Raw genomic sequence first — 13,934 nt, 5'->3', positions numbered from 1 at the left:
AAATCCACATTGCTAATAATATGTTTTGTCGAATTTTGTCATTCTGAATCAAATTAGCCCAAATTTAAAAAAAATCCTAATTATTGTTATTATATTTAAATAAAAAACAAAAGTCTTGTCTGGGATCGAACCTGAGACTACGAGGCTAAGAGGCAGCAACGCTACCGCTTGGCCAAGGACTCGTATAGAACGAGAGCAATATACGCGCCACATAAGGCTTTAAATATTTAACCATGTGATTATTCACAAATATTCAATACTACAAGCTAAAATGTAAAAGATACGTAAAAAGTTTATTCGGACGAAAGATGCGGAATAAAATACGAATAAAATGATATATAATTCAATATGTGTGTTCATATAATTATTTTCAGATTTTTCAATTTTTCTTGAATTTAGCACTGCAACTCGCCCATAGGCCAAACCGTTTGAAATACGGAATTGTGATATATGAAAGAATAATTAAAAATTTTGAGACGATTCTAACAATGTATAATACTTTATATGGTTTATTTATGACAATATGAATTTGGATTTTTTTCTTAAATTACAGGAGTCTGACTAGCTTATTTTCCAGACGGTTTACAATACGAAGTTTAGTTGTATGAAAGAAAAACTTTCTAAGACGAATTTAATAATATATAATAATATATGTTGTGATTTCTTTACGAATTTATTAAATATCTTGAATTTAATAAAGTTATGAGTTTTCTATTTTTTGGCGCGGATGAATACGATTTGTATCGTTTCCAGAATATTCCATGGCTTAAGCGCATTAATACAACAAAGTGGTTCTTCAATAGGCATCATGAGCGTCGCTTGACGAAATGTATTATTTGTTCGATTGTAAATAGTCAAATTATGTTTTTATTAAAAGAATAGTGATAATGTGCGTATGTGTGTAGATTGTGTTATGAGTTATAAATTGTAAATAAACAACTGTGTTGTGTTGTGTTGTGCCGTGTCTCATGTTTAATTATATGTCTGAAGCTGGAATTTTCGAGATTATTTTCAAAAAGATTTGCATGTCTTCAATAACCTTTTTACACTAAGATTTTCTAATTTGATCAGGAGTTTAACAGCATTGAGAAATCTGCCGTATATATTATGTGAAATATTTTATAGACATCAAACATAACATAACCTAATTTCTGGCAAGGAGAATTTTACGCGCTGCAACTATCAGGTAAAGGCATATAATATTCCTCAATATTATTCTGTCTATTCATTTAAAACTTATACTTACTTATTTTCAGGAAATAATAATATAGTAGAGAGGAAAAAAATTCTACACTTTCATATTTATAAAAGGAAAGCTTCAATAGTTGCTATAATATAATTATCTTTCTGCTTTAAAACTTTTATTTATTTTTTCAGGTAATATTGTTGTAAGCGCAGAAAGAAAGGAAACTGGTTTGCTTAGTAATAAAATGTTTATCGAAAAGGTTTTCATCAAAAGTTTGTAACTAAATAAGTTATAGAAAGGAAAGATATAAATTTTGACAGAATATCATAATGTTTGATAATAATAAATGCAATGTGGAATGTCAATAAATCTGTACATTTGCATAGCAAGATTCTAGACCAAGTTGTTTCTCAAACTTATTTCTTCCATCGCCCCTTTGAAGATCAAAATTTTTGTATCGCCCCCCTACCAAATTTTTTATACAATATATGAAAACTGTTTCTTTTATTACTTTTATTAATATAGTTATAGTGTGATTAGTTGATGCAACCTTACATTCTAAATTAGACATTTTTACCAGTGAAAGCAAATAAAACGCAACTTTATGACATTAATCATATATTTTATATATTATAATCAAATTGATACAGTATATAAAATTTTATTTTTAAACTCTAATGAGAAGGATGAATTTGATGGTTTTTACAAGTTGTCAATATCAGGTTCCATTTCACTCAAAAACAGTCGTAAGTCACCGCGTTTGGTAATTTGCAACTGATTTCTGTTTTTAGTAAGTAGCATTGTCACAGTGCTAAATCCACGTTCACACAAATATGACGATGGAAATGCTAGTAAAAATTTTGAACAACCAACCACAAGCCAGGATATAAGTGCTGAATTGACTTCTGTAGCCAAAATTGTTGATAACCATCTTTAAATTTGATTTTTAATTCCTCATTCGTTGTTAATTCTATAAGGTCTTCTTCTAGCTGGGCTGATGCTTCTACATATGCATTTGAAAAAGGGTCTAATACCCAGCCTGGTATTTCCAAATTCAAAATATCTTGAAATCTTTCAATAAAATTTCCATGAAGATTTTCCAAATGTTGGCAGTACACGAGCAAGTCTTCGTTGCATGATACCGATAAATTTGGAAAATTATGAAACTCCCGTCTGCCAATATTTTTCTTATGTAATAACAGTTTTGCTATAAAAGCAGCGATGATATTTTTTGTTTTTATTAAATTAAAGCCATCGCCTTGAAGTTGTAGATTCATATTGTTGAGTAATGCATAAAAGTCTGTGAGATATGCTATATCATTTTTTGATGATATCAGGTCTTTACACAACTGTGTGTCCTTATTTTCTAAAAACTCTACAACGGAGTCAAACAGATTGTAAAAACGGGTCAGACAATTTCCTTTTGATAGCCAACGCACTTCTGTGTGAAATAACAATCTGTTGAATTCTTCATCATTAGCGGTACACAGCTGATTGAACAATCTCTCATTTAAAGAGTTGTGTCGGATTTTATTAATAGCTCTGATGACATGTTGCAATGCTTGATGCAATCGTTCACTTAAGTTTTTGGCAACTAGATGCTGTCGATGTATCACGCAATGCACAGCAAGAACATTGGGAATTTTATTTTTTAGGTAGGCTATGAATCCTTTTTGACAACCCCTCATAACTGGAGCACCATCAGTAGCAACTGATATAATATTCTTCAATGGAATATCTTTCTCATCAAAAAACTTCTCCAATGTTTTGAATATGGTTTCTCCTTTTGTATCTGTCTCTAAATTTCTAACAAATAGAAGTTCTTGGCATACTTCTTCATCTTTAATGAACCTCACGTAAGTCAACAACAACGCTTCATTATTTGGTAAAGTAGACTCATCCAATTGGAGTGAAAATTTACAAGACTTCAAATGATTGCATAATAATTCTTCAATATTTTCAGCCATTTCATCAATTCGTCATTGCACAGAACTATTACTCAAAGGAATTTTGCGAATTATATCTGCTGCTGGTTTATGTAGCACAGTAGTTATAACTTTTTTTACTGCTGGCAAAATTAATGATTCTCCAATAGTGTGTGGTTTACCTGTTTGGGCAATTAACCGAGAGATATTGTATGACGCTCGAAGTCTGTCATCGTCCTGCTTAGCAGCTACTGAAAAAAGTTTTGACACACCAGGCTGAGCAATATACGTCTTTTCCAGATTTCGAAAGTAGTCAACATTTTTATCCTTCTTATCCGGATGCATTCTATTCAAATGATCTTGAAATCTTGAGGGCTTCATTGCTTCATTTGAAAATGTTTTTGAACACAGAAGGAAGAAATAAATATTTCATAATGGATAATAAATATATTAACAACGAATAAAATATGTTCAGATGCTGTACAATATTTTATCGAGTGACGATGTTATAAATAGGAAAGTTAATTTGCCTTTGTTATTGTTATAAAAAAAAAAATACTTGATATGTATTAATAAATATCCATTAAAAATAATCAATATTCATGACACTTTTGTGTTTTATGAATAATCATATTTTTAATGCAGTTATATATTTGTATCATTGTTTATATTTAATAAATGAATTTCCACAAAAACATTTTTAATAAATTTATGTTAATGTTCATTTCAGGTGTTTTATTGTTAAATAAATGACATTGATTTATGCGTTATATATTTCAACTTCAAATCTTCAAATATTTGTGTAATATTTCATCAGTTATAAGTTTCAGAATAATTCAATAATCAATAATTCTAAATGTTTACCAGCTCTCTGTCTAATTGTATATTACCTTACCAACATTCAACAATTTGTAGGCAACATTGGTTCCAAATTTCCAAATATAGACCAATATAGACCAATGTTGGTTTACCTATATGGCCTCAATATAAAAAATGTTCAATTTTATGACCAGCCGATATTGGTTTCAAATTTGACCAATGTAGATTTTATATTGCTTGTAGATTCAGACCATATTAATTTCTACATGGGATATTATCTAAATTAAATTATTATAATAAATAAGCATTTATAAATTAGTTAGTTATTGCTGTGATCATTCGATGTTGTTTTATAATTTTTAGCTGAAAATAAAAAGATATTAAAACTAAGCGCAAGTGGCACGTTGAGCGCTTAAATTTTCCAACATGTGTAAATAATCGACTTTGCCACGAAATCAATATAATATTAACTTATCGATTTCAGAAATTTAAGAAACTCGAGGAGCCGCGATTAGGTTTGCGTGATGATCGGCCAAACCATTTCTTTGAAATTAGAAAACACGTGCTTTGTGTAAAAGTTTACGCAAAAATCTCACTATCTCAAGTTTATGGATTTGTGCAATTTTCGCAGAAATTAATGAATAATGGCATGAAGCAAAAATTCGTGATATAATGCCGTTCTTTCTGTTAGTAAAATTGTTTAGTGAAATAATAGTCAAAATTGCCCTTAACAACAATGGAAAGTTGCTGAGATTAATATTAATTGGATCAAAATTTATATTAATCTCAAAACATAAAAATCAAATAATAGACCACTTTGAAACTGTATCGAAATGATGCAGTGAGTTTCCAAATGCCTTTCTTATATCAAATAAGAATATATTTCTTAATATCAAATGCTTGGATATTTTCTCTGTTTACAACAAATTAGCTTCAGATGTTTAACATGTTTATAAAAGTTTAGTTTTCTAAGATTTTACTCTACCCAAATTTTTAATTGATTTTCCGTCCCTATTTTACTGGATCTTCGTTTATTAAAACTTAATTATAAACTAACTTGCATTAACTAATGCAAGAACAAAACATATTTTCAAGAAATTATACTTGTTGAATAATAAATTTTATTTTTTCATTTTCAACTTTCGATGGGAGAAGTTATAGTAATCGCAAAAAAATCTAAAATTTTTTGCATATCTTCACGTTTTGAAGAATTCTGAACATTTTGGCATACACCTCAAAAAAAATGGATGTATGTTTGTGTGTATGTGTGTGTGTGTGGTATGTGTGTATGTTTGGATACAAGTTTTTGTCCACGATTTCAGGCGCACGTTTTCCATTGACGAGAAGGCGTGCTGATTAGTTATTGATGAAGACAGGTCGAGCCGTTTCGAATATACGGGGCAAAAAGTGCCAAAGACGATAATTCAGTTTTTGAAAGAACAAAGTACCCGATTTAAATGTTTCAAGAAACATTTAACTTGTATTGACGAAGTGAAGAATTGATGATAATTTTTGGTAGGACAGGTCTACAGAGGAAAAATTAAGAAAAAATGATATTTGGCGATCAAAAATGATTATTATACGTATGCACGCCAAACTTTCAGATATTTGATAATAATTTTAAAAATAAATACTAATTTTGTTACAATTCTCTCGGGTGCCGTACCAAGATTATTAATTTTTTAAGTTTACTAAATTTCAAAATTGACATTTTTTTTTCAAAATTTTAAAAAATATACAAAGTTTTATACTTCAAATATCAATTTTAAAATTACAATTTAGTTTGAAAATGTATGTATTTCAAATGCGTTAATCTAATCGTAACAAAATATATCTTTTTTTTTTTTTTTTTTTTTTTTATTGGCTTCCTCTTATTATACAATTAACCATATAACATACATTTTAACTTAAATATTTTCTATATAATTTTAAATATACATATTTATATTTTAATTTTTGATCTAACTAAAAATTCATATATTACTCTATAGCTATTCCTATTACAAATTAATAGATCTAAGTTAAACGGCTTGATAATATCTAAATTTCTATATATATAATTTAACATTCTTTTTCTGTTTTCCTCATATTCTTTACATTCCAGAATTATATGTTTCAGAGTACCTTCTTCCTCTCCACATTCACATTTATCTGAATTTATCACTTTTATTCTATGCAAGTGTTTCGCATAGCTTCCGTGTTTGGTTCTTATCCTACTGATGGTGACAATAAAACTTCTTTCTTCATTTTTAAACTCTTCAAACCATGGTTTAAACGATAAACAGTCATTATATAATTTGTAATGCCTTCCTTTTCTTTGCGATGTTTCTCTCCATACTTCTTTCCATCTCTCCTCTGATTTAATTTTAATTTTCTTAATTATGTCACCATATAAGCATTTATTATATTCTTGTCCGCTTACACTTGCTGTTTTTGCCAGTTCATCAGCCTTCTTTCACACCTATATGACCTTGTACCCATCCAATATTTATGTTATTTCCAATCCCTGTAATTATCTCTATATCATTCAATATTTCAAAATATATTTTTTCTTCAAATTCTATTGTATTCATGAACTTCTCTAATTTATTTACACAACTTAAACTATCTGTTAAAATCATAGTTTTTTTATACTTATTCATTTCAGCTATTCTAACAGCTTCACGAATAGCTATTAATTCTGCCGAATAAATAGAAATAAACTCCGGGAGTTTATAACATATGGGTATTTTTTCCTTTTCAATCCATATTGCACATCCAACTCTATGTGAAACATTATTTCTCGACCCATCCGTATATAAAATTATACTATTAGGTCCATCGTGTTCTATCCACTTTTTATACTCTTTTTTGACTACAATCGTTCTTTTATTATAATACAATTTTTCATAATATGGATGAACTCCATGGACTACGTTAAATTTCCTATAATCCTTTAAAAATTGAAAACTGCTTAGAATGTCTGGTACTTTTTTGTTTATCCAATATGTGCTCCTGTCTATACATCTCCATATTTCCATCAGTTTGTAATTCAGCACAGATTCATTATTTATTATGTTTTTCAAAATATATTTATCACATAAGAGCTTTCGTCTTATTTCTAATGACATTTCTCCACTTTCCAATAATAATACATTTGTTGGCGTTGACTTCATTGCTCCTATACCTATTCTAAGACATCGATATTGAAGCTTGTCTAAATCTTGAATTTTTCCACTGTTACTAAATATCCAAGAGCCATAATCTAATTTTGGTCGAATTAATACTCTATATAGGTTTGATGCTGAACTTGGATGTATACCATTCCAAGTTTTATTTAACATTCTTAATATATTTATACTTTTTTCTGTTTTTTTTTAATACTTTCTATATGTGTCTTGAATGCCAACTTTTGATCTAGATAAATTCCTAAAAATTTATTTATTTCTTGAACTTTTATATTATAATTTTTTGTTTGAATGCTTGTTGGGAAATTTCTTTTATTATGTCTAGTGAATATACCAATCATACTTTTTTCTTCTGATAATGTTAAACCATTTTTGCTCAACCATAAATTGTATAAATCAATATTGTTTGTCATAATCTCCAAAGCATCTTTTAATGTTTTCCTTTCTACATAAATCACAACATCATCAGCATATTGTAAGATCTTTGTTCCAGGTACCTAAATTTTTTCTAAGTCATAAGTATATAAAGCATATAATATAGGACTTAGTATACCCCCTTGCGGAAGTCCTTTGTATAAGTATCTTTCATATTTTCTATCATTCATCTCTAAAACTATTTTTCTTTGGAAAACATTATAAATTATACTTCGTACAAAAATTAATGGCAAACCTAACTTTAATAATATATCCATTAAAATATTAGGTATTACATTGTCATAAGCTCCCTTTATATCACTAAATAGTGCTACAACATATGTATTTTTAGAAAATGCCAAATATATGTCACTAATAAATATACTTAAATTATCCATTGTACTATGTTTTCTTCTGAAACCAAATTGAGTTCTTGGGAATAATTTATTATGTTCCAACCACCATTCTAGCCTCCTCTTTATCAATCTATCTTTTATCTTGGCTATGCACGAGCTTAAAGTTATTGGTCTATAGGCATCTATTTCATTTCTATTTATATTTGGTTTTCTTAATAAAATCACTTTATTAATATGCCAGTCATCAATTAAATCAGGCCTCTTCCAATATTTATTAATTATCTTTAGTAATATTTGTCTACCTTTCTCTGGAAGGTTTCTTAACATTGAATATTGAATATTATTTAATCCCGGCGCTGTATCCGTTCTTTTATTCCAGATTTTTTCTAGTTCCCATTTTGTAAACGGTTTACTTAATAAATCATTTTCCACAAAATATATACTCAGATGAATTTTTTCGGCACCTCTTGTTTTTTCAAGTTTTCGAGCGACAAGATGGTTACTGTGAACACTAGAATATATAGTGATTATAATTATCTATTTAGGATGCTAAAAACAGCAGTTATTGATCTTAATCGATATTTATTTATTACTTATTTATTTTCCTCGAATATTTAGTTCTGGTACGTGAAGTTCCTGCAATTTGCAGTAAGGCACGATGCCATACATCACTAGTTAGCATTTTGAATGTTGTGCTTTTTAATGAACCATTTAATATTTTATTTAATTAACTGCTATTATTAAATTTATTTTATTTTTAAATCAGCATAGGAATTCTATACATATTCTATATATGCCGATCTGATTACACGTATTTATCAACAATTCACATGAATGGAAAACAGTTTTCGAATGATGTATGTGATTGCCATCATAATTTAATTAATTATTATCGGTCATATAAGGATTCTTTGAAAACACGCCATCAGTTATTTGTGCGGTATTCAAATATCCTATAAATTCGTAATATAATATTCCGAATATTAAATCAATTGATTATAATATATTGTTTGTCGTACGTTTCAAATAGCAATCATGAGCCAACTTAATCATATGAAGTTTAATTAAATGCATTTGTTATGGTATTCACAATTAGTAAATTCAATAATAGAATTACGAGAGTGTAATCGAATATTTTTGGGAATAGTATCGACGCAATGTTTTGACATGTGTACCGCCAATTTGATTTGTGATATATATGCTCGGCATCGTGATATACTGATAATGCATATATATCCTAAACACTAAATTATATATATATATATATATATATATATATATATAAATATATATAGATTATATTATATTGGTCTATCAAATCACAACTACGCATCAAATAGTTAAAAGTTATACATATATGAAACAATTTGTTGGGAATGAGACATAATTAAAATTATTAAAAAGTGGGTTGACATAACTTCTTAAAAATTAGCAAAAATTAGGAAGAAGACTTTTTGGACTGCCTTGCACAAATACTAATTTTGACTGACCAAGTATACCATCAAGTGAAAACCGATGTGACTACTGCTTGACATAAGATTGTTTGAGGTGGGTTTCATAGCCCATAGAGTTTATATTAGAAAATGATTATATTAGAAAAGTGTTTCAAGCTAAATTTTTTACAAAGGCTAATGTTGTGTAATAAAACAAGCCATAGAACTCATTAATTTTTTTTAAATTAATAGTATCTAAAACTAAATTAGACATTGGTTGTAATGTATAATTAATGTTTGGAACAAATGTATAATTATTTTAAGATCAATTAGTTGCTTTTTTATTTTTCATCATTGAGTTACTTTATTACCATTAGACATTTTTCTAAAAATTTTATTTTTTGTTTATATTATTTTCTTCAATATTCAATTTATTTTTTTTCTTTCAACTTTTTACTATTTTTCAAAAATTTATATGCATTTTATTATGTTTTTCATTATTGAAAGCAACATAATAATTTTATATTATCTAATTTTTTTTAAATAAATACTCATCAATTTTAATTTTGTATTTTTATTTTACCTTACATTATACACATGGTAATTAATCCGCTCGCAATATAAATTTTATGAGGAGCGAGTTGCACACACGGTGTGCAATCATCTTATTTAAGCAAATTTGCTTACGAATTGGGTGATTTCCATAGCAAATAATTTTTTTTTATTAAAAATGAACAATATAAACAAAAAAAAAATCGCTCCTGGGGACCGCGTTCGAAAAAAATTGCCGTCCCGAATAGGTTAATACGATGTCTTACATAATTATTATATAAATTGTCATGTTTACATATACATATTGTACAAAATGAAATGGTCGATAATAGAACCCGTAGTAATATTTAATTACTAGATCAATTCATAGGTTGCGAGGAAGGAACTCTCATGGCTGTTGAGCGAGATTGGTGTTATTTAAGGATTTCGGGTTTTTGGCTCCGTGTAATATAGAAACTGTGTTTCCAGAGTGCCATATTAATGGAAAGTTGACTGTATAAGATATATTCTCAATGGTTATGAGTGTACTTTGCAGATATGTGCGATTTTCACTATAAGGATTGCAATTTAGATCTATAACATTAAGTGAAAATTTGATATCATGCTGTCTGATTTCGAGCTAACCAAGGTTGGCATCGAACCCAAGACTAGTTTGTGCTAGCTTGCGTTCTTAGCAGAAAGGCCACAGAGGGCTCCAAATAGAAGAGTTCAATAATATGTAAAAGGGTAGAGCAGGGCTTAAAGGTTTGCGAGTAGAAAAGACCACGATCAAGGTTACATGCAGTGTTATTTTTGTCAAAAATGTACCTGTAAAATTTATATGTCAAAAATAAACCTATAAAATTTATACTGTGCATTGGTTGAACATTATTTTGTGAAATTTTTCTCTTGCCCGTCCCATTTTACTCCGTATAGGGTAAGAATGTATAGACCAGGTGACAAATCTTTAAGAACAAGCAAAAAAAAATCTCCATTAATGAATTAGCTGGGAGTTTTACTGACCATAGTCAGATAGTTGTTTGTTTGATATGTATTTTTTTCTATGATAGAGTAGGGCGAGGCACAAATATTAAATTCGACTTTGAGCAATTATATTGTGAAAACCAAATCAATTATATCACAACAAATAGCACGTATCAAACAAACAACTATCTGATTATGTTTATTAAAAATCCCAGCTAATTAATCATTGTGGAAATGTGTATTTTGCTGTTTTTTTTTTAAATATGTAACTTGTTTTTTTTACCCCATAGGCAAAGTGAATTGGAAAACAGATCCCATTATTTTGAATTTTAAAAGAATTATACAAAATAATAGTATAGCTACAATATTCAAAAAATGCAAAATATAAATTTCATTGGCACATTTTTTACAAAAATAACACTGTATATAACCTTGATCAGGTATTTCAGAAATATTTTTCAGAAATATTTTTCAGAAAAGTTGATATAAAACTGCTTCTTTTAACAGAAAATATATTTTATTAATTAATTTTTATTGTTTTCGACTTTGCCAGAGTAAAGGTATATTTGGACCTTTTTACCACATTCACATTTTAATTATTGACTCACAATTATTATATTGATGCTGTATAAAAATCTCTTGAATCCAACTTAAAATTCACAATACTTATAATAATACTATTGAATAACAAATACTGAAACATTATTTCAATGTCTCGTAAACTGAACAACAGTGCTCACCAACAAAAAAACTAACAACGTAAGAAAATACTTTTGCCATAGATTTTCAAACATGATCGTTTACCGCCATTTGAGGCGATAGCTATTTACACATATTCTTTTAAGTAAAACTATTTTAGGCGCGACTAGGGTGTAAATCTGTGAGAATGCAACGAAAGAAATCGGCATAGACAAATAAACATTTTAAGTTTACATCGTAGTATAAATCTTGATTTAATAAAAAATTTCTGAATCAGAAGAATATTTTACCCTGTTTACCGTAAATAATTATAAAGAAAATAATAAAATAAATAAAATATTTGTGCCATGTACTAAACGTAAGTTTATCGAAATAATTATACGAATAATCTATATTATTCGTAGCTTCTATAAATCTTTAAAGTTATTAGAATGGAAAATATTTTAGGCAAGACAGATTTTATAGCTGCTCAAAGAATGAGAAAAAGTAAAAAAAATACAACTAGTCAATGAATGTATGTTAATTTTAATTACATAAAGTTCTTCAAACACAATTATTACATGATGAGTGAAATTGTGAAAATAATATTTGTTTAGGCATTGTTTTACATAATCCACTGTGTGAACGAATATTATAGAATTTATTGATCAGCAATTACTTCATTTCTCTAATGAAGGTCCAAGTCCTAAATGGTAATTATAATGACAAACCAATCATTTCATATTTCAAGTATGACTTCAATCACATTATTGTTTTCAAATATTATAAATATGGTTAATGCTATTATAAATATATAATTTATAATTTATTATTAAGTAAATGTGTATAATGGTTGACACTTATAAATGTGTGCATCGCGAGTGTTACCATATTACTAATAAACATTATTCAAAATTGGTATATGATGATTTATTTACAATTGAAATGCCATCCTGTGATAACAAAAAAGTTTTACTTCAATCGTGTGTGAACCTTACGCGCACTCGTTTTCTTCTACTTTGAAATATTGTTGTTAAAAAACCCCAACTAGTGGTAGACCTTTTTACCTACGAGCATTTAAGCCCCGCTCTGCCCTATGTCGTTTTAAATTTAATTAAATTCAAATAGCAATTAAATTGAATTTAAAATGCTTGAATTGCTGAATTTGTTTAAGGCTGTATGTAAACATCTTAATATTTTTATTACAAAATTAGTTTATATCAACTTTTCAACAATAATTTCGACCAGAGCCAAACATCGCCCGCCGAGAAAATATCAGAGAAGCAACAATAGCGTATAATTTATCGCTACGTGACGCACAAACAAACTTATTCTGCGTTGCCTACATAAGACTTGCTCTTCGGCGGTTGCTTCGTATGTTTAATAATGCCTCCCCGGGTTCACTCATAAACACTGTATTCATATTCAAAACAAAATTTGTACGTTTTTGAATAGGTAATTGCATGGTTATTCGCACAGAGCATTCGAGCTTCGCGTAATAATAATAATCCACTGCGGTCTCAGAACTCTATAGAAAATCACGGGATGTTTGTTTGCAGATGTCAATTTAGCTCGCCTTTGTTTACTAAGAGGAATTTGAACGCGTTCAATTCTGCGCTAAAAGTATGAATTAAACATGTGACGATATGTTGCTTTTCATTTGATACTTGTTGTTTTTAGATAATTGTTTATTTTTGTATGTATTTTATATATATATATATATATATATATATATATATATTTATATATATATATATATATATAAATAATAATATATAGGCCTAAATGGCATCCAATGGTACAGCATAGATAATAATTATTAGATAGGCCATATTAGGTTATCATGCCTTAACTGTACCGTTTATTAAAGTTTTAATCAAAAAACTTTAATAGCTTTATTTTTATTTTACGTTTGGCAAAATATTCTTTAGGAAATTTTAATTTTTTTGAAAACATTGCATTTTTTCGCTTTTTGAAATTTAGATTTTTTTCGAAGTATCGAAGAACGTAAGCGCCGCGTCGCAGTCTAACTGTTGAACATAATAAATCTTGACACGAAGCCCATGGAAATTAAAAAATATAGAAATTGCTTCATTGAACAATTTGCTAGATTAGGATATTATCCATTGGTGATTTTTGCTCGAGTCTCCTGGAATGTGGTACCTCATTGAAATATAATATGAAAATTTGATGTGCTAATGTGTAATGATTATTTTTGACCGCCTAAGGGCATTTTGCTAACTTTTTTTATTGAATTTCCTTCTACATAATGTCAATACAAATAAAACGTTTTTTGAATCACTCAAAAATTGGACGTTTCGTTCTCTCAAAATTGCCATTCCCGTCACTTTTTGCCCGTTATCTTCAAAACGACTAGACCTGCCGTAGCCAAAAACTAATCAGCACATTTCCCCATCAATAGAAATCATTTGTTTATTTAA

The 13,934-nt window shown here is 28.4% G+C and overlaps 1 pseudogene; it reads right to left on the bottom strand.

Moving 5' to 3' along the window:
- Nucleotides 1-1,860: 1,860 nt before the first annotated feature.
- Nucleotides 1,861-13,934, bottom strand: part of LOC113387416 — a 108,799-nt pseudogene continuing 96,725 nt past the window's right edge.

Source organism: Ctenocephalides felis, unplaced genomic scaffold (genome assembly GCF_003426905.1).
Source record: "Ctenocephalides felis isolate EL2017-DRISC unplaced genomic scaffold, ASM342690v1 CF-g0.4_SCAFFOLD_00845, whole genome shotgun sequence".
In the NCBI taxonomy this organism is placed as follows: domain Eukaryota; kingdom Metazoa; phylum Arthropoda; class Insecta; order Siphonaptera; family Pulicidae; genus Ctenocephalides; species Ctenocephalides felis.
Note: the sequence above shows the minus strand (reverse complement) of the source record. Positions and strands in the feature narration are given on the sequence as shown.